Below are 19,293 nucleotides of genomic sequence, written 5' to 3'. Positions count from 1 at the left end.
CAGGAGGGCCTGAATTATGGAGGCTGGGCTTTCAATCCTTAGAATGTAGGAGAATTGTGGTGAGGGCAGGGTGATCTTACAGAAAATGTTTAAAATTATAGATAAAGTGAATGGTAACAATCTTTTTCCCTAGGGTGGTGGAGTGCAATACTACATTCAAGGTGAGAGGGTAAAGATTTAAAAAGGACCTGGGGACAACCTTTTCATGTGGAGAGTGGTGAATATGTGGAATGAGCTGCCAGAGGATTTAGTTCAAACAGGTGCAAGAGTTTCACTTAAGATGAACTTGGAAAGATATGTGGAGGGTGGGGCTTAAGAGGGATATGGTCCACATATAGGAAATTACGACTAGCTGGCTGGGCACCATGATTGGTGTGGTCTTGCCAACTGGCTGGGCACCATGGTTGGTGTGGTCTTGCCAACTGGCTGGGCACCATGGTTGGCATGGTGTTGCCAATGACTGGGGTACTAGCTGGCTGGGCACCATGGTTGGCATCATCTTGCCAACCGGCTGGGCACTGTGGTTGGCATGGTGTTGCCAACTGGCTGGGGTACTAGCTGGCTGGGCACTGTGGCTGGTGTGGTCTTGCCAACTGGCTGGGGCACTAGCTGGCTGGGCACCATGGTTGGTGTGGTCTTGCCAACTTGCTGGGCACCGTGGTTGGCATGGTATTGCCAATGGCTGGGACACTAGCTGGCTGGGCACCGTGGCTGGCATAGTCTTAATGGGCCACAGACCTGACAGGTATACTTGATTTGGGTTAATCAGTTTAATTGGAATGGAGGAGATACCTGGTCTATTGGTGATACCCCAGTGACAGCTGCCTTGCCATGGCCCAGGTAAAGATGGGTCTTTTAATTAACATTTGAACAGACATTCATCTTCCCGTGAAGGCCTGCTTTTGTGATCAATGAATCAACAGACTCTTCAACACTTACTTTGTCAGTGTGACATTAAATGTGCAAGTGTTACATATGGACTGACAACACAACTGCATCACACAGAGCAGAGATTCAATTTCATTTCTGTCAACCATATTCTATGATTAATTTTGTAGTGGAAGTGAACTGTAGCGCACGTAAGAATGCACAAATAAATATCAGGGGCAGAGAGTGGGTGGGGGTGAGGGTGGGAGAGTGGGAGATGATGAGAGGGAGTGGGTGGGGAGGGAGGGTGGGAGAGTGGGAGACGGTGAGAGGGAGAGGGTGGGGAGGGAGGGGGAGGGGAGGGAGAGGGTGAGGGGAGAGAGGGGAACGGGAGGGAGATGGGGTATTGGGAGGTGGTATGGGAGAGGGGAGAGGGGGAGGAAGGGAGAAGGGGGAGAGTGGGGGAGAGGGCGGGAGTAGGGGGAGAGAGGGACATGGATAGTGAAAGGAACAGGAGCTCCTCCCAAAAAGATATTCTAATGGGTTGCTGTTTTATTCAATCCCTGAGAAAACATATTGGGAGTAGTTGGTTCCTGACAGACTATGCTAGCCTGAGTGCTGAGCCCAGTCTCATCACTAGTTTTTATTGTAGCACCACAGAAAGCATCCTATCTGGATGCACCATGGCTTGGTTTGGCAACTGTTCTGCCTGCGACCACAAGAAACTTCAGAGGTATGTGGGCACAGCTAAGTACTTTACAGAAACCAGCCTTCCATACATGAACTTTGACACCACATATTGCTGCCTCGGTTAAGCAGCCAACATAATCAGACGTTCTCTCCTCATCCCCCCTTCCATCAGGCAGAAGATACGAGCCTGAAAGCATGTACTGCTCGGCTTAACAGCAGCTTCCACCCTGCTGTTATAAGACAAATGAATGGTCCTCTGGCACGATAAAATGGACACTTGATCTCGCAATCTACCTCGTCATCGCCTTGCGCCTTATTGTCTGCCTGCACTGCACTTTCATTGTAACAGTCTTCAGACGAGCAGACCTGGGTGCAGAGTAAACTCAGGACTTGATAGTAGAAATTAACAATGAAGATCTATTCTGAGAATAATACAAGGAATAGTCAAACTAAGAGTTCACATAGTTGGGACTCGTGCACTAGGAACAGTAGTTCACTCAGAACTTGAATCCAGGACTCAGTGATGATGGCTGGTCCAGAATAACCTGAAATAGAACATAAAACACAGGAAACACACGGAGGTTGAAATCAAATCTAATCAGAATAATGAGAAGCGTAAGAGAACCGTATTCACGTAACGAGCATCACGAAAAACACAGTGATAGCTTAAGGATAAAAGTAGTCATTAAACAACGCTAATAAGCTCTAAAAAATGATGTTCAGGCGCATCAGGTCCCAATGCACCTAGCTGGTCTCCAAAGAGTTCATGATAGGACCATTCCCACACCCCCCGACCCCAACCAGCACTGACAGCCCAGGGCGATCTGTTATGAAAGTCCATGATTAATTGAGGGCCTAGGATATCCTGAGACATCTTTCCTTTAAAAAAGGTTTCCATTCTCCCAGTCTCCATCGTTGATTTCTGCTGCAATTTTTCTGTTCACCCTTTGAATTAATCCTAATGGGTGGTTTAACGACTAAAGGGACAGATAGGTTATCCAGAAAACTTCTGCATTTCATAGTTGCAAAATCAAAGGAGAATCGTAATAACGTCAAGATAAAATCACGCAGATTTCCGGTTAATTTTACCACTTTTCTGCTTCCTGTAATGAGGTACATCTATTGCAATAATATCTGTTATCACCTGATAGCATTTCTGGTGAAAGAAAGTAGTGAATAAGGTCAGAAACTGATCACCAATATGTTGAGTTACATGTTTCCTCCCCAGAGGCTACTACAAAATCATTCTTTGGCAATTCTAGATGCTGCAGTCCCCTCTTTTGCTTTTCCATGGGAACCGATTGTTCCAAATGGTACCACTCTCACTGAATTTTTTTTGTCTGGTTATTTGGAGATTTGGCAATCACGTGCTGTTGCTCAGCTTGTGATGCTAAATTAAGTGCACTAGTTATCTTCATTGAAATACTAGGGTCACTTGAATGATCACACCTTTGTAGAACTTTGTTAGGTGGTGGAAGTGCCAGGGATAGGTCTGTAAAAGCTTCCTTTTGGAAGGAAACATTGCGATAACAAAGACAAAGAATCCTAGTCCCCATCTTCCCACCAAATATTCTTTCTATTAGTGCTTTCTCAGGATCTTGACCTTCTATAGAAGGTTCACTGCCTGAGTGTCTCTGTTCATGAGAAATTCCTTTACTAGTATTCTCTTCTTCACGTAGCTTGTCCAATAGATATCTTAATGGTCCTGTTGTTCCCCTTGATTAAACCATGGAGGAGATGAAGCTTTCAAGAAGCTACTGGGAGAGATGGCAGATCTCTGGCTATATTCCAGGAAAGGAAATAACCATTGAAGTTTCAACATTAATGACTGTGAATCACTTGCCTTGAGTAGCATAACAGCATGCCTGAAGTCAGAAGCCATGAAAAGGACTTGAATGAAACTATTCCTGTAGCAGGTTTTGCCACGATCTGCCAGTTCTGTCTTTCCTGTCTCCGATTTTGCACAAAGTACAAAGCATCCAATGTACTTCCTTGTGACATGCAGACATTGCGATTGAGCAGCTGCTACAGTTTTCCCTCATTTCGAATTAGAAAATCCTTTAGTGCTCGTGTGACAGGTTCATATCAGTCAGGGAACCCCGAAAATTAGAAGATCATGCAGTGTACCAATTCAGACAGTTGAGGACAGCTTGTAGCAGAGTTGGACTCTTCCTTAGAGAGTGATGTCATTAATGTGGGAATGTGAGGAACAAGCACATGGAATGCTTCCGATGAATGTTGGAAACTTAAGAGCATGTATTTCAGCACAGCAGGTGCTGCTGCTCTTACAACTGGGAAAGGAGCCTTGAGAACACCTGTTCCATTTTTGAAAGTTTGACTTCGATCAAAATGCTGAACTTTTTCACAGCAGTCTAACCTTTCAGTAAGCCAATAATCCACCTATCTATGTTATTGGCTAATGGCCATGAAAGCTAATCGATCATATTGGTCTAAGCAGTCATCATCCCTATATCCATCATGTAATCATCATTCATCAGGTTTTGAATAACCCCATCCATGATTTCTGAGGGCACATACATACTGGACTACAGTGGCTAATACTTTTGATGGCCTATCAAATACATCCACATCCTTTTGGAATTGTGTATCATTCTACGCAAAGAACTCAAACATGACAATTCATTGCTTACTGTTGAGAGATCTTTTTCTGCTTTTAAATATGTCTTGCATGAATGTACTTGACTGAAGTTGAAGGTTCCCATACAACAAACATTCAATTTTTAAATGCCATCTATGGAAAGTTACAAGTTGAGATCAAACAGTTACCTGATGGACTCAGAGGGCAAAGACAGAGAGGTGAGGGCCTCCGTTGGTCCGGGTTGACCGTGGATATTGGATCCTAGCTGTCTAGGTACCCAAGCCAGGGCAGTACAGTGGAACAAACTGTTGCCCATGTAGCAGGCTCCCTCTCATCATGCATCTGATGAACCTAAAGGAACATTAGAGACTGATACAGTTTGGTACCAGCAGTGTCACAGGAGTTGCCAGTCAGTGTTGAACTCAATGTAGGACTGCCTCAGAGACTACAGCTCCGGATTTTTCCCTTGGAGTTTACTCCCAAAGCCTTCTCCATGAGTGGATATAGCCGCAAGGCAGCGGAGGTTCGAGATCAGAGTTTTCCTCCTCCTGGATGAGCTGCCAACCATAGCTAACGAGCTCCATCTGCCTGAAGCGACTGGTTTTAAAGTGCCAGGAGCTCGTCTTTGCCCCTTCTCCTGTCAGTAGAAATGGTTCTGTCGGGCTTCGTGGCTAAGCCACACATGAAGGCTAGGAGCTGGACTTGGTTGTCAGAGGCTATTTGAGGCACATACCATTGGAAACATTTAATAGGTAGTGGGAGCTTGTCCCCATTACCACCCCCGGCTATAAGAAAGTAAACTAAAGGATCCCTGGCAAAACTAATGGAATATTCCTCCATAGCTTGCCTCTCGGGAGTGGACAAGGTATAAGGCCTTCCGGGGGAGGACGTGTGCCAGGTTGTAAATTGATGGTGCAATTGTTGTCCCTATATGGGGTCAGTGTAATGACTCTCCTCTTGCTGAAGACCTCCAACAAATCTGAATACTCTGAATGCACTCTAGACAGCTCCATTGAGTTCAAGTCCAGTCTTCAGCAGTCAGGAAACAACTCAACTGATGACCTGAGTTGAGAGCCCAGCAGTGATAGCGTCGGTCAAAGCGTACCTTAGGAATTTGGTATCTCTCTGGTAGTCCAATGTCCAAAAAATTTCCCACCGAGTCAGAGTCCACCAAAGCTCTCACAGATGTTGATGTCTCCCCCAAGATAATAGGGCTGGTAAAACAGGAGAGGGACTTGAGACCATTACAGTTCTCCCCTCTGGACAGTTCTGGAAGTTTTCTCGGCAACTTGGAACAGCTGACTTGGAAGTGGGTGGTCTTACCTCAGTATAAGCAACACCTCTGCTTCGCATGTCCCTCTCGCTCCACTGGGGAGACCCGGGTTCTTCTGAGTTCCATGGTTCTGCTGGAGGTGACTGTGGGGATCTGTGTTGGTTATCAGACTGAGGAACTTGGGTAGGTGTTGGGTAGTCCTGACAACCGGCCGTCCGGGTGAACTCACCACGTCTCTCCCTCCTTCTTTCAAAATTACAGTCATTGATTCTTAGGGCCATGTCCATAAGTTCTTCCAAATCCTCCACCTGGTCCCTGGTCGCAAGAGCGTCCTTAAACTGGTGATCTAATCTCCGTCCAAACAGAGCAACCAAAGCCTCATTGTTCCACCCGTTTTCTACCACCAGGGTACGGAATTGAATGCAACAGTCGGCCATGGATCGTGCTCCCTGATGTAGCCGGAGGAGTTCTCCAGCTGCCTCTGAGCGCCCGGCGGGATGAAATATCCTCATCATTCTTAGAGATAGACTTATATCTGGAGCGTCCTTCTCCAATAAAGTTGTTGCCCACGAAAGTGCCCTGTTGAGAGGAGGGAATTATATGTGCCACCTTACTCCTGTCCAAGAGGAACATTGTGGGTTGCAATTTGAAGACTAGGGAGCACTGGTTTAAGAAGACTCAGGCTCCCCATTGCACTGCTCCGGGATCAGCTGGCCATTCTGGTGACAGGTAGCAAGACACACAGGCGAGTGCTCGAAACCAGAGTCCTTCTGCAATGATGCAGGTATCTCCTGGAGAAGCTGCTCAAGCCGTTCAATTGCCTGACCTTGACAAACCAATGCTGTGTGAAGTTGATCCATCTCCGCCGGGTCCATGATCGGCTGAGTCCTGCTCCAGCAATCTTCAGGCGAGTGGACCCGGATGTGGAGTAAACTCAGGATTCGGTAGTAGAAATTAACAATGATGATTTATTTGAAGAATGATACAAGGGATAATCAAACTAACAGTTCGCTTACTCTGTACTTGAGCACACAGAACTTGAATCCAGGACTCAGCAATGATCGCTGGTCCAGAATATCCTTAAACAGAACATAAAACACAGGAAATGTGTGAAGGTCAAAATCAAATACTAATCACTTAAGAATGAGAAGAATAAGGAAACGGTATTCATATAATGAGCATCACAAATAACACAGTGTTGGCTGATTGATAAAAGGAGTCATTAAACGATCCTAATAAACTCAAATAAATAATGCTCAGGTGTGTCGAGGCCTGTTGCTACCCAGCGCAGTTTGCCAGTCTGAAGGGTTCATGATATTCTCTGATTAATTATCCTGATGTGTTGTTTTATAGTAGTAGTACAATGTAAAAACATAAAAATATATAAATGACTAAAATAAATGAATAGTGCAAAACAAAAAGAATTGTGTTCCCGAGTTCATGGACTATTCAGAAGTCTGATGGCAGAGGGAAAAAAGCAGTTCCTAAACTTTACTTCCCGTACTTCCTCCCTGATGCTAGTAATGAGAAGAGAGCATGTCCTGGATGGTGTGGGTTCTCAATGATGGATGCTGCCGTTTTGATGCACCGCCTCTTGGACATGTTCTTGGTGGTGTGGAGGGTTGTGCCAGTGATGGATCTGGCTGAGTCTACAGCCCTCTGTAGCACCTTGTGATCTTGTGGACCAGAGGCTCCATACTAGGCTGTAATGCTCTCCACCATACACCTATGGAAATTTGTAAGAGTCCTTGGTGACGTACCCAAGTCTCCTCATAGTCCTCACTAATTCTACATTCTAGTTCCACGTTTCTCTTGTAGTTCTGTGATGGACTGCTGTAATTAAAAGTTCTGTAGAATGGCATGCGAAACGAAGTTCTTCAATATACAATAGTAAAAAAAGCACCAACTTACCTGCATCTTGTCCTGGGCTGTGCATGCTGGGAAAGGTACACGATTTTCCAAGTGGTTAAGTGTTGGACGTCACCGCCGCAGCTCCGCTGCAAGTGCTGCTTAAAATCTACATACGAAGCAACGGGACTAGGCTTGTAGTTCCCTGAACTTGGAAAGTCAGGCAATAATCTAATCATAGTGTTAAAAACAAGAATGAGATTCTGGACAACAGCTCACAAAATGGAAAATGCAGCAAGGTCATTCAGGAATGAAATTAAAAAGAAGACTCTCACGGGATGGTAATGGGAATCAAAAATCTCCCCACAAGACGCTGCTGATGTTGAAACTGTGGTCAGTGGATGTTTTCTAAGGAAGGGTATTGTGGAAGAGTGGAATGACAGATCAAAGAGGATTTGGATCAACAGCGGAAGATATTTGAGTCGATGAAAGGTTTCAGTCCTTCCCCTATTCAATTACTTCTTCTTAAAAAAATGGTGAGGTCCATATGATATTAAAGGATTTAAATTAAATTTAATTTTCAGATTTAATGGTGCTGAAGAATTTTACTGCAATACGGCAATTTACCTTTTAATTGTGTGTCACAAAATAATGAGATGGATTAATGAGGGTTGGCTTGTGTCGACGAGATCTCTCGCTTCTGCACTGGGGCAGAGAATTAATTGAATTTGTAACAGATCCTCTGTCTGATGGCTGACAAAAGTATTTTTCTGCTGAGGTTGTGTTTCGCATTGTCTGGGTCCTGAACTATGTAAGTGAGAAACTTCTCAGATTAGTGCCGACTGGAAATATCCTTCCTCTCTGGATGATGTTCTATTGATACTCCCCTTCCCTGCTGCAAATGGTTGTAACAGAGGAAGCCCCTTCCACGTTGAGCCCGATGAAGGAGGAACACCCCTTTCAGGTGGAATGAGCCTCAATGGACAGTAGTCTCACCGTCAGACGTAAATCTCCTGAGGCTGGAACTCAAAAATGCATCTACAAAGCACACATACAGAATGAGAGGCCAGTCATACTGATGAGGGCATTGGTGCTCACCGTGAATGCCAGCCAGAGATAGGCAGGCTAGACAGATGAAGTTGCCAGTTAATATGTGACAGCGATGAAGTGCCACAGTTGCTGTGTGGAGTTTTACCCTTCTTAATCATGTGCTGATTGTGTGAACCCTCCTGGAGCAGAAGGGAAGATCTCTACCCTGCTAAACCTCCATGGAAGTGGTAGTGCAGGTGAGGAAGGCGTGTGCCATGCTTGTCTTCAGAGATCAGGGCGTAGAATATAAGCACCAGTCTTCTGCAGGAACTCAGTGGGGCAAGCAGCATCTGTGGGGGAGAAGAAATTATCAACGTTTCAAGTCAAAATCCTGTATCAAGATTTTTGTCCACCTCCTAGTTCCGTCAGCCTTCTACCCACATTGTTCACCCACTGGCTCTCCCTCCATCTGGTCCTGGTTCCACCTGCCTTTCACCTCTCCCCCTCGGTTCCGGTACTACCTTTCTTCCCCATCAGACTCATCAGACTCCAGTGCTGATGATCGTTGTGCTCCCAATGATCAAACTGTCTCTACCTCCACCCTCCCCTCTCCTCGTCTCCCTCCATCTGCCTCCTTTTTCACTATGTAATGGTGAGGCAGGGGCCTAAGGTGATTAGTAGACTGAGGGAAGGGGAGAATGAAGGACACTGGAGAGACTGAGTAAGGTAGGGAACTGGCGAGGGAGTGGATTGTGTTGGGAGACCATCAGACAGATGATAGATGGAGGCAGATTTAAAAACATAGAAACATAGAAAATCTACAGCACAATACAGGCCCTTCAGCCCACAAAGCTGTGCCTAACCTGTCCTTACCTTAGAAATTACCTAGGGTTACCCATAGCCCTCCATTCTTCTAAGCTCCATGTACCTATCCAGAAGTCTCTTAAAAGACCCTATCGTTTCCACCTTCACCACCATCACCGGCAACCCATTCCACGCTCTCACCACTCTCTGCCTAAAAAACTTACCCCTGACATCTCTGTGCGTACTTCCAAGCACCTTAAAACTGTGCCCTCTCATGCTAGCCATTTCAGCCCTGGGGAAAAAGCCTCTGACTATCCACGCAATCAATGCCTCTCATCATCTTGTACATCGCTATCAGGTCACCTCTCATCCTCCATCACTCTAAGGAGAAAAGGCCAAGTTCACTCAACCTATTCTCATAAGGCATGCTTCCCAAATCCAGGCAACCTCCTTGTAAATCTCCTCTGCACAGTTTCTATGGTTTCCATATCCTTCTTGTTGAGGCGACCAGAACTGAACAGAGTACTCCGAGTGGGGTTTGACCAGGGTCCTATATAGCTGGAACATTACCTCTCGGCTCTTAAACTCAATCCCACAATTGATGAAGGCCAATGCACCGTACTCCTTCTTAACCACAGAGTCAACCTGCGCAGCAGCTTTGGGTGTCCTATGGACTTGGACCCCAAGATCCTTCTGATCCTCCGCACTGCCAAGAGTCTTACCATTAATACTGTATTCTGCCATTATATTTGACCTACCAAAATGAACCACCTCACACTTATCTGGGTTGAACTCCATCTGCCACTTCTCAGCCCAGTTTTGCATTCTATCAATGTCCCATTGTAACCTCTGACAGCCCTCCACACTATTCACAATACCCCCAACCTTTGTATCATCAGCAAATTTACTAACCCATCCCTCCACTTCCTCATCCAGGTCACTTATAAAAATCACGAAGAGTTGGGATCCCAGAACAGACCCCTGAGGCACACCACTGGTCATCAACCTCCATGCAGAATATGACCCGTCTACAACCACTCTTTGCCTCTGGGGGCAAGCTAATCCTCGATCCACAAAGCAATGTCCCCTTGGATCCCATGCCTCCTTACTTTCTCAATAAGCCTTGCATGGGGTACCTTATCAAATGCCTTGCTGAAATCCATGTACACTACATCTATGGCTCTACCTTCACCAATGTGTTCAGTCACATCCTCAAAATATTCAATCAGCCTCGTAAGGCATTACCTGCCTTTGACAAAGCCATGCTGACTATTCCTAATCATATTATGCCTCTCCAAATGTTCATAAATCCTGCCTCTCAGGATCTTCTCCATCAACTTACCAACCACTGAAGTAAGACTCACTGGTCTATAATTTCCTGGGCTATCTCTACTCTCTTTCTTGAATAAGGGAACAACATCCGCAACCCTCCAATCCTCCAGAACCTCTCCCATCCCCATTGATGATGCAAAGATCATCGCCAGAGGCTCAGCAATCTCCTCCCTCACCTCCCACAGTAGTCTGGGGTACAGCGCGTCCGGTCCAGGTGACTTATCCAACCTGATGCTTTCCAAAAGCTCCAGAACATCCTCTTCCTCAATATCTACATGCTCAAGCTTTTCAGTCTGCTGTAAGTCATCCCTAGAATCACCAAGATCCTTTTCCATAGTGAATACTGAAGCAAAGTATTCATTAAGTACCTCTGCTATCTCCTCCGGTTCCACACACTTTTCCACTGCCACACTTGATTGGTCCTATTCTCTCACGTCTTATCCTTTTGCTGTTCACATACTTCTAGAATGCCTTGGGAGTTTCTTTAATCCTGTCTGCCAAGGCCTTCTCATGGTCCCTTCTGACTCTCTTAATTTCATTCTTAAACTCCTTCCTGCTAGCCTAGTAATCTTCTGGATCTCTATCACTACCTAATTTTTTGAGCCTTTCGTAAACTCTTCTTTTCTTCATGACTAGATTTACAACAGACTTTGTACGCCACGGTTCCTGTAGCTTATCATCCTTTCCCTGTCTCATTGGAACGTACCTATGCAGAACCCCACGCAAATATCCCCTGAGCATTTGCTACATTTCTTCCGTATATTTCCCTGAGAACATCTGTCCCCAATTTATGCTTCCAAGTTCCTGCCTGATAGCCTCATATTTCCCCTTACTCTGATTGAACGCTTTCCTAACTTGTCTGTTCCCATCCCTCTACAATGCTCGAGGCAACAGCTTCCCCAATGACTGCAAGAAACTGCAGAGAGTTCTGGATGCAACTCAGCACATCATGGAAGTCAGCCTCCCCTCCATGGACTCTGCCTGTGCTTCTCACTGCCTCAGTAAATCAGCCAATGTCATTGAAGTTTCCACCCATCCTTCATTCTTTCTTCTTCCCTCCATCGGGCAGAAGATACAAAAGCCTGAAAATACGTGCCATCAGTCTCAGGAACAGCTTCTATTCTGCTATTATAAGACTATTGAATGATCCTCTAGTATGATCAGATGGACCCTTGATTAACAATTCTATCCTGTTCCTTAATGTCTGCCTGCATTGCATTCCCTCTGTTATCGTAACACCTTATTCTGCATTCTGTTATTGGTTTCTGTTGTACTCCTCAATGCACTGATGTGATTCAATGATCTGGATGTCAAACAATGTTTGCCACTATACCTCGGTACATGTGACAATAGTAAACCAATTTGCTCCCTCTATCTTCTGCAGATCTGCTGTAGATGCCATTAAGCATTTGGGTTTCTCATTGTCTACCCTGTCTGCAGAAACCCAACGAGACTGTTCAACAGCCATACCCACTTCTGAGTGGGAGACTTCCACCTTTACTGACAGCTACATCCTTCACAATGGGTCTTTTCTTGCAAACGTCCACACTTCCCTGTTCTCTGTCCTCCCTGGAGTCACGCCGTGCTGTTCACCCTCGGGAGCACTCCCCAGAGCGGACAAGCGGCAGAGTCCGCTCATATCCCTTCAGCAAAGCGTTGCGTATACCATGTCTGCTGCCTGCTTCTTCCCAGCTCTGCCTGAGGAGCCTTGCTCTGCATTAGCCCCACTGGATCACTGCCTCACTCACCCCTCAGTAGTAACACCCCAACTCAGTGCCAAAGTGGCCTCGGGAAGCACTTCTGCCTGTTGATTCGGAGCCATGTAAGGGGACCAACATCGCAGAAACATCTGCATTGAAGGTTAGTAGCAGTCGTGTCTAGTCTGACTGCATATTGGATGTCACTGTAGCGTAGCGGTTAGTGTGACACCATGACAGCTCAGGGTGTCAGGGTTCCGAGTTCAATTCCAGCGTCATCTGCAAAGAATCTCTGTCTGTCTTCCCTGTGGAGTGCATGGGTTTTCCCTGAGTGTTCTGGTTTCCTCCCACAGTCCAAAGATGTGTCAGGTAGATTAGTTAGTCATTGTAAATTGTCCTGTGATTAGGTTAGGATTAAATGAAGGTTGTCGAGGGTTGCAGCTCAAAGCGCCAGAAAGGCTACTTCGCTCTGTATCTTCACATACATTAGTCACACCATGGAGTACACGCAGTTCTTAAACATACACTGAAATCCTGGGGTGAGAGGGATGTCTGATCAAGAGAGCTGGACAAGTTTGGCATTCGTTGGAGTTTAGAAGAATGAGAGGTGACCATATTCAAACACGTAAGTTCCTAAGGGGACTTGACATCACTGAGAGAGCCATGATTGAGGGGACATAGTTACAATACAAGGCAATGGTTATTTAAAACTGTAGTACATAGAAGTTTCTTCTCTTTGAAGAAACCTCTGTAATTACTTTTCCAAATCCTTACATACACTTCAGGCGGAGAGGGACAAAAATTTGAACGATTGAACAGAGCACCCGGGGAAAACCTATTGAGGGCTGTGGTGAATTGGCACAGAATGAGATTTGAGGCCAGCACAGATCAGCCATGATCATATTGAATGCCAGGTAGCCGACTCCTGCTCCTATATTCTTACATTCTTGAGAATTACTCTCCCCTCTCTGAAGTAATTGCTGCACAGAGTCAGTTTGGCACTATTTGTGTTCATTAAACATTTCAGAGCAGCTCCCTTTACACTCTCTGGGCAGAACCTCACATGTACATAAAACACAGCAGGTCAGACAGCACCTGTAGTGGGAAATGCACAGTCAATGTTCAGGTGGAGACCTTTCATCTGGTCAAGATTCTGGTACCTGTAGTCTCTTGTGTCTCCAGGAAAAACACAGGTTAGATACAGAAACACGCATCAGAGTTGCTGGTGAATACAGCAGGCCAGGCAGCATCTCTAGGAAGAGGTACAGTCGACGTTTCGGGCTGAGACCCTTCGTCAGGACTAACTGAAGGAAGAGCTAGTAAGAGATTTGAAAATGGGAGGGGGAGGGGGAGATCTGAAATGATAGGAGAAGACAGGAGGGGGAGGGATGGAGCCAAGAGCTGGACAGTTGATTGGCAAAAGGGATATGAGAGGATCATGGGACAGGAGGCCTAGGGAGAAAGAAAAGGGGGAGGGGGGAAAAACCAGAGGATGCGCAAGGGGTATAGTGAGGGGGTCTCGGCCCGAAACGTCGACTGTACCTCTTCCTATAGTTGCTGCCTGGCCTGCTGTGTTCACCAGCAACTTTTATGTGTGTTGCTTGAAATTCCAGCATCTGCAGATTTCCTCGTGTTTATGGTTAGATACAGAATCAAGCTCTCTCAGCACTGAGACTCTGAACACTCTTGGGTTAAGTGCAGAATGGATGCAATATGCAGCAAAACTTCCCATTGAACATCTCCCCCCAGTGACCAATCATGAGCTGGTTTTCACTGGGGCAATAGCTCTTAGTCAGGATTAGTTACTAGTACGGGTCACTTCTGGGAGAATAGAAGGTTGATGCTGGGAGGAGTTACAAGATGCCAATCAGTAAAACTCAGTTTGTAATTCTGTACACGATTTCACTCTAATGCACCCAATTTGCTATTCTCTATCCTTAAATCTCTAAACAAGTCAGCCTGTCAGTCCAGACAAGAAAGTTGAGGAGATACAGGGAAAGGTAAAGCCCTGGCAGCTCAAAGAATGCAGATGAACCAAAAGGAGAAGGTGGGGAAAAATAAGGTCCTAACAGCAGAAAGAGTACAGATAAGATGCAGGAGAGGAGTGGAAAATGGTAAGGTCCAAACAGCACGAGGTCTGCAGATGAGAAAGAGCTGGTGAAAGGTATGGTCTCAACTACAAAAATGTAGATGAGAAGGAGGAAGAGGGGTGGATGCCATCTGTGAATTTGCTGACAATACAGCTATTGTTGGCAGAATTTCAGACGGTGACGGTGAGGCGTACAGGAGTAAGATCAATCAGCTGGTTGAGTGGTGTTGCAGCAACAACCTGGCACTCAACATCAGGAAGACCAAAGAATTGATTGTGGACTTCAGGAAGGGTAAGACAAGGGAACACACACTAATTCTCATAGAGTGATCATAGAAGGAAAGAGTGAGCAATTTCAGGTTCCTGGAAGTCAACATCTCTGAGGATCATCTTGGCCCAACATATCGATGCAGCTACAAGGAAGGCATGACAGAGGCTACATTGCATTAGGAGCTTGAGGAGATTTGGAATGTCACCAAAGACACTCGAAAATCTCTACAGGTGCTCTGTGGAGAGCATTTGAACTGGCTGCATCACCATCCGGTTTGGGTGGGGGGTGGTGTGCTACTGCACAGGATTGAAAGAAGCTGCAGAAAGTTGTGAAGTCAGTCAGCTCCATCAGGGGCAAAAACCTCCGTAGTATCCAGGACATCGTCAAGGAATGATGCCTCACAAAGGCAGCACCCATCACTGAGGACCCCCATCACCCAGGGCAGGCCCTCTTCTCATTGCTACCGTCAGGGAGGAGGTACAGGAGCCTGAAGGCACACACTCAGTGAGTCAGGAACAGCTTCTTCCCCTCCACTATCAGATTTCTGAATGGACATTCAACCTATGAACACTACCTGACTACCTTTTTTGTACTAACTTTTGATATACAGGCAGTCCCCAGGTTACGAACCAGATCCGTTCCTAAGTCTGTCCTTAAGCCGAATTTGTAGGTAAGTCAGAACAGGTACATATGGTTCTTATTTAGCATCAGTTAGTCAAATGTTTGGCAGCTTTTAAATCATTGAAAAGGCTTTGAGCCTTTTCTTGCACTAAAGTAAGGCTAATAGGCATATTATGCTGATTTTGAACGTCTAACCAAATTATTGATAGCTTTTCCATTTCAATAATTAAACCACAGCGTTGCTTAGTAATAATTGTAGCTTTCATTGGGGCAGGGCCTTTCACGTGCTCCATTATTCTCACTTTATCCTTTAAAATTGTTCGGATCGTTGACCGACTGTAGCCTAACGGTTTTCCAATGACCGATGGTGTTTCACCTCTTTCTGATTGCTTTATTATTTCCACTTTATTTTCAATCATGATCGTTTCCCTTTTTTTGATGCATTACCAGCACTTGCATTGGATTTTCACTTTGGAGACATGGTTACAAGGGTAAATAAGAGAAAAATTTAAGCCAAATACAAAGTTACACACTCAACACAGTGTTAACAGCAACGTGATCCGACTTAAAATGGCGGACGGCGTTCTCCTTCCTCGAGCCGATGAACCACTAAACCCGCACAATGTTTTCATGAGCGTCACAAAGTAGTGCATGCGTTCGTTATTATGAACCATTGTATTTAACTCAAGTTTTTAACATAATAGGTTTTATGGCAGTCCGCTTGTAAGTAAGAGTTGTCCGTAAGTCAAATGTTCATAACCCAGGGACTTACTGTGTATATATATATACTTACTGTAATTCACAGTTTTTAACTATCATGTATTGCACTGTACTGCTGCCGCATAACAACAAATTTCATGACATATGCCAGTGTTATTAATCCTGATTCTGAAAGCTAACAGGTCAAGGAATACAGATGGGAAGGTGCAGGATAGGTGGAGAAAAGTGAGATTGTAGCAGCATAGGCAATGAAACTGGGAAGACAAAGGTTGTCACGTAGTATGAGGGACATTTGTATGAGCGGAGGGTGACAGTGAGGGTGCAGGATGTAGTGGTGGATAGATTAGGCTTAAAGAAATGTAGAATGGCAGTCACGCTGCTGTAACAAGTCATGGGAGGCATGCACTGCTTTTGAAAACTATTAACAATTGCCAAAACAGATCATTAATATTATAAAAAATTGTTTTGGAAGATTGCAGATAGTTAGAAGAATTTTGATGATGAGGTTATCAAGGGATTTGGGGTGAGGATATGTGGAAGACTCTGGGTTACAGGCTGACGAGAATAAAGGCCCTGACTGGTTTCCTGTAATAATATCCAAGTCCTACATTGGAGAAGGAAATTAAAATATAAACCTTGAAAATCCCAATTGGATATATGAGCTGCCAAGCAGTTAGTGAGTTCCTACTACTGCTCTGTCCATTATTTTATCCCCTACATTAAATGATTATTATAATTGGGTTGCTATCTGCTCTATGTCAGTGTTTAGACAGATGTCAGAGTATTTAACAGTGGCTCTCTCTCTCTTCACCATTCCTCAGTTGTAAAACAGTGCCAATGGAAACAGTCTGCACTGTCAACCTGTCTAGGTTTGGGAAGGAATGAGGTTTCTCCTGTTGAAAGCTCACAGTAGGAGGTTCCAAGATCATTGCAGAGTCTGTCAAACACCAGCATCTTTCACCATACAGTTCTGGATCTGACACGTACATTGAGATGTAGTGTGAGCGTCTGGGCAATGCAAGGTGTTCCGGTCACAAACAAGAGAAAATCTGCAGATGCTGGAGATCCAAGCAGCACACACAAAATGCTAGAGGAACTCAGCAGCCAAGGCTGCATCTCGGAATAGAGAAACCCTTTGGCCGAAATGTCGACTGTACCCTTTTCCTAGATGCTACCTGGCCTGCTGAGATCCTCCAGCATTCAGAGTGTGTTGCAGGGTGTTCCAGCGTGTTTCTGGCTCTGCATCTATCTAGGCCTGTAATCGCATGGAGAAACTTCAGTAAAGGGAAGCAGAGAATGTGTGGTGAAACCGTGCAGGACTAGATGAGAATGAACAGGGTGAAGGGGGATGGGCTGGAAAGACCTTCCTTGACTCAGCCTTCCTCCACAGACCTACATTGCTTGTGGATGAACCATTTCCCCAGTGTGGTGATATCACATGTAAGAACGTGATTGGAGACAGTTCTGAGCACGCGCAGAAATGTTAGAATGATCTGGAACATGGCTTGGTAAAAACGTGGTTTGGTTTTGTTGCTGTAAGTAAAAGTTCTAATTCTTCCAGAATATGTTTCTCTATTGTTAACCCACAGTACGTATAAATATAAGAACACAACATGGTGTCAGAAGTGGGATTCAATGCCAGACAATTGTATAAATGCAGGAGGTTCTGATACTCTGTAACTATCCTAACTCCTTCAATATTCTATCTAAACTACCAATCACTCGACCACAATACCACATGCTTTAGGGAAACCACAAACCCTCATAGGTAACTTGGTTTACAAACACACTCTTCCCCAGATTTACCTTCTCAGTGATCCCTGAGTTTAATCGGGGGCAGCCACTGCGAAGCCCACAGCTTAGTATTCCCTCCTGAAACCTCTCTATCAGTGTCCTTGTCTCCTTGAACAAGATTTTGTTTATTTGTCCAAATATCTCTTTCTGTAGCCCCTGCCAAACATTGTAAAATAATATTCCTGTGATGTTTTACCAGGCTAAAGGAGCTTTATAAATGCTAAGAGTTAGAATTAATGTCACAGCAACTGCAACTAAACAATCAGTCATTGTGTCACACAACAAGAAAACAGGCCCTTTGGCCCATCACCTGTACCAGCCATCAACTACCCATTTACACTCACCCTATTTTACTCTCCCATATTCCCACCAACAGCCCCAGATTCTGCCCCTCACTCACACACTAGGGACAAGTTACCACACCCAATTAACCTACGAACCCACACCGCTCTGGGATGTTGAAGGAAATTGGAGCCCTCACATGCAGGGTCGAGGAGATGGCCACCCTGTGAATGACAATGCTCGCATGAGTGGCTGAGCCCAAGATGTGGAAGGGTGCAATGACCCGCGGTAGGGGTGGTGGCTGCCGCCATGTGTCCACAGCCCCAGAAGACAACATGAAGTTAACTTTACACATGTGACAGCTTACAGCAAATATAAATAAATACAGTTAACAAAAATATCTCTTACATAATAAATTAAACTTTCTTTTTAAGGAAAGGAAGCTGTGGTGATATCATGTGTAAGAACATTCTGAAGAGAGAGTTCTGAACACGCACAGAAATGTTAGAATTTTCTGGAACATGGGTTGGTAAAAACGTGGTTTGGTTTTGTTGCTGTAAATAAAAGTTCTAATTCTTCCAGAATACGTTTCTCTATTGTTAACCCGTGGTATGTATAAATATAAGAACACAACATCCAGGAACTGAGGGGGAACACAAACACAGTTCTCAGCAAGACAATAAACTTGGAGGCACTGGGCAGCTCAGACAGTCTTTGTGGGATGGAGGTGACTTCTTGTTAAAACAGAGAGTGCTGGGAGCATTCAGCAGCTCATCAGATTCTGTGGGGAGAGAAAGAGTTAACATTTTGAACTTGGGACCCCTCATTCGATTTGAGAAAGGGCCATTTCTAGTGAAAGGGTCCTGCCACTGAAATATTGACTGAAGTTCCTTGCCTTCAGTTTCACTATGGCTCCTTGATGCCACACGTGGTCAGATAATTAATTGAAGTCAAGTTTAGTCACTCTTACCAAACCTCTGGAAATCAATTATTGATAATTGGACCAAGACTGTCAGAAATTTTGGATGGTATTGGCTTACAGACTTAAAATAAGATGTTAATAATGATTGTGTGCCACTCTTCTAAGGATTGTGACTACCTGTGGTCTAGATTGCAATGATAACTGTGGAAAGTTCCAGAGGAGGGGTTTGTGAAGAGCTCTTGAATTAACAACGCATACTTACATCTGACATGTATTAAGTCGGAACCCTCCATATTGGACTTCAGTAGAGGTTAGGAACTCATGGACCATCTGTGCTTGACACTGACAACAAGGAGAGCAAAGACAGCGGCCAGTTACCTCTGTTGGAAGGGGATTTGAAGCTTGTGATTAATTCAGGAGAAGGTTAGCTTTATTTGCCACATGTACATCGAAGC

The 19,293-nt window shown here is 45.0% G+C and overlaps 1 pseudogene; it reads right to left on the bottom strand.

Annotated features, from left to right (window-relative positions):
• Nucleotides 1-3,253: 3,253 nt before the first annotated feature.
• Nucleotides 3,254-4,001, bottom strand: LOC140202426 (ubiquitin carboxyl-terminal hydrolase 35-like; annotated as a pseudogene).
• Between the last annotated feature and the right edge of the window lie 15,292 nt (nucleotides 4,002-19,293).

This window comes from Mobula birostris, chromosome 9 (genome assembly GCF_030028105.1).
Source record: "Mobula birostris isolate sMobBir1 chromosome 9, sMobBir1.hap1, whole genome shotgun sequence".
Lineage (NCBI taxonomy): Eukaryota > Metazoa > Chordata > Chondrichthyes > Myliobatiformes > Myliobatidae > Mobula > Mobula birostris.
Note: the sequence above shows the minus strand (reverse complement) of the source record. Positions and strands in the feature narration are given on the sequence as shown.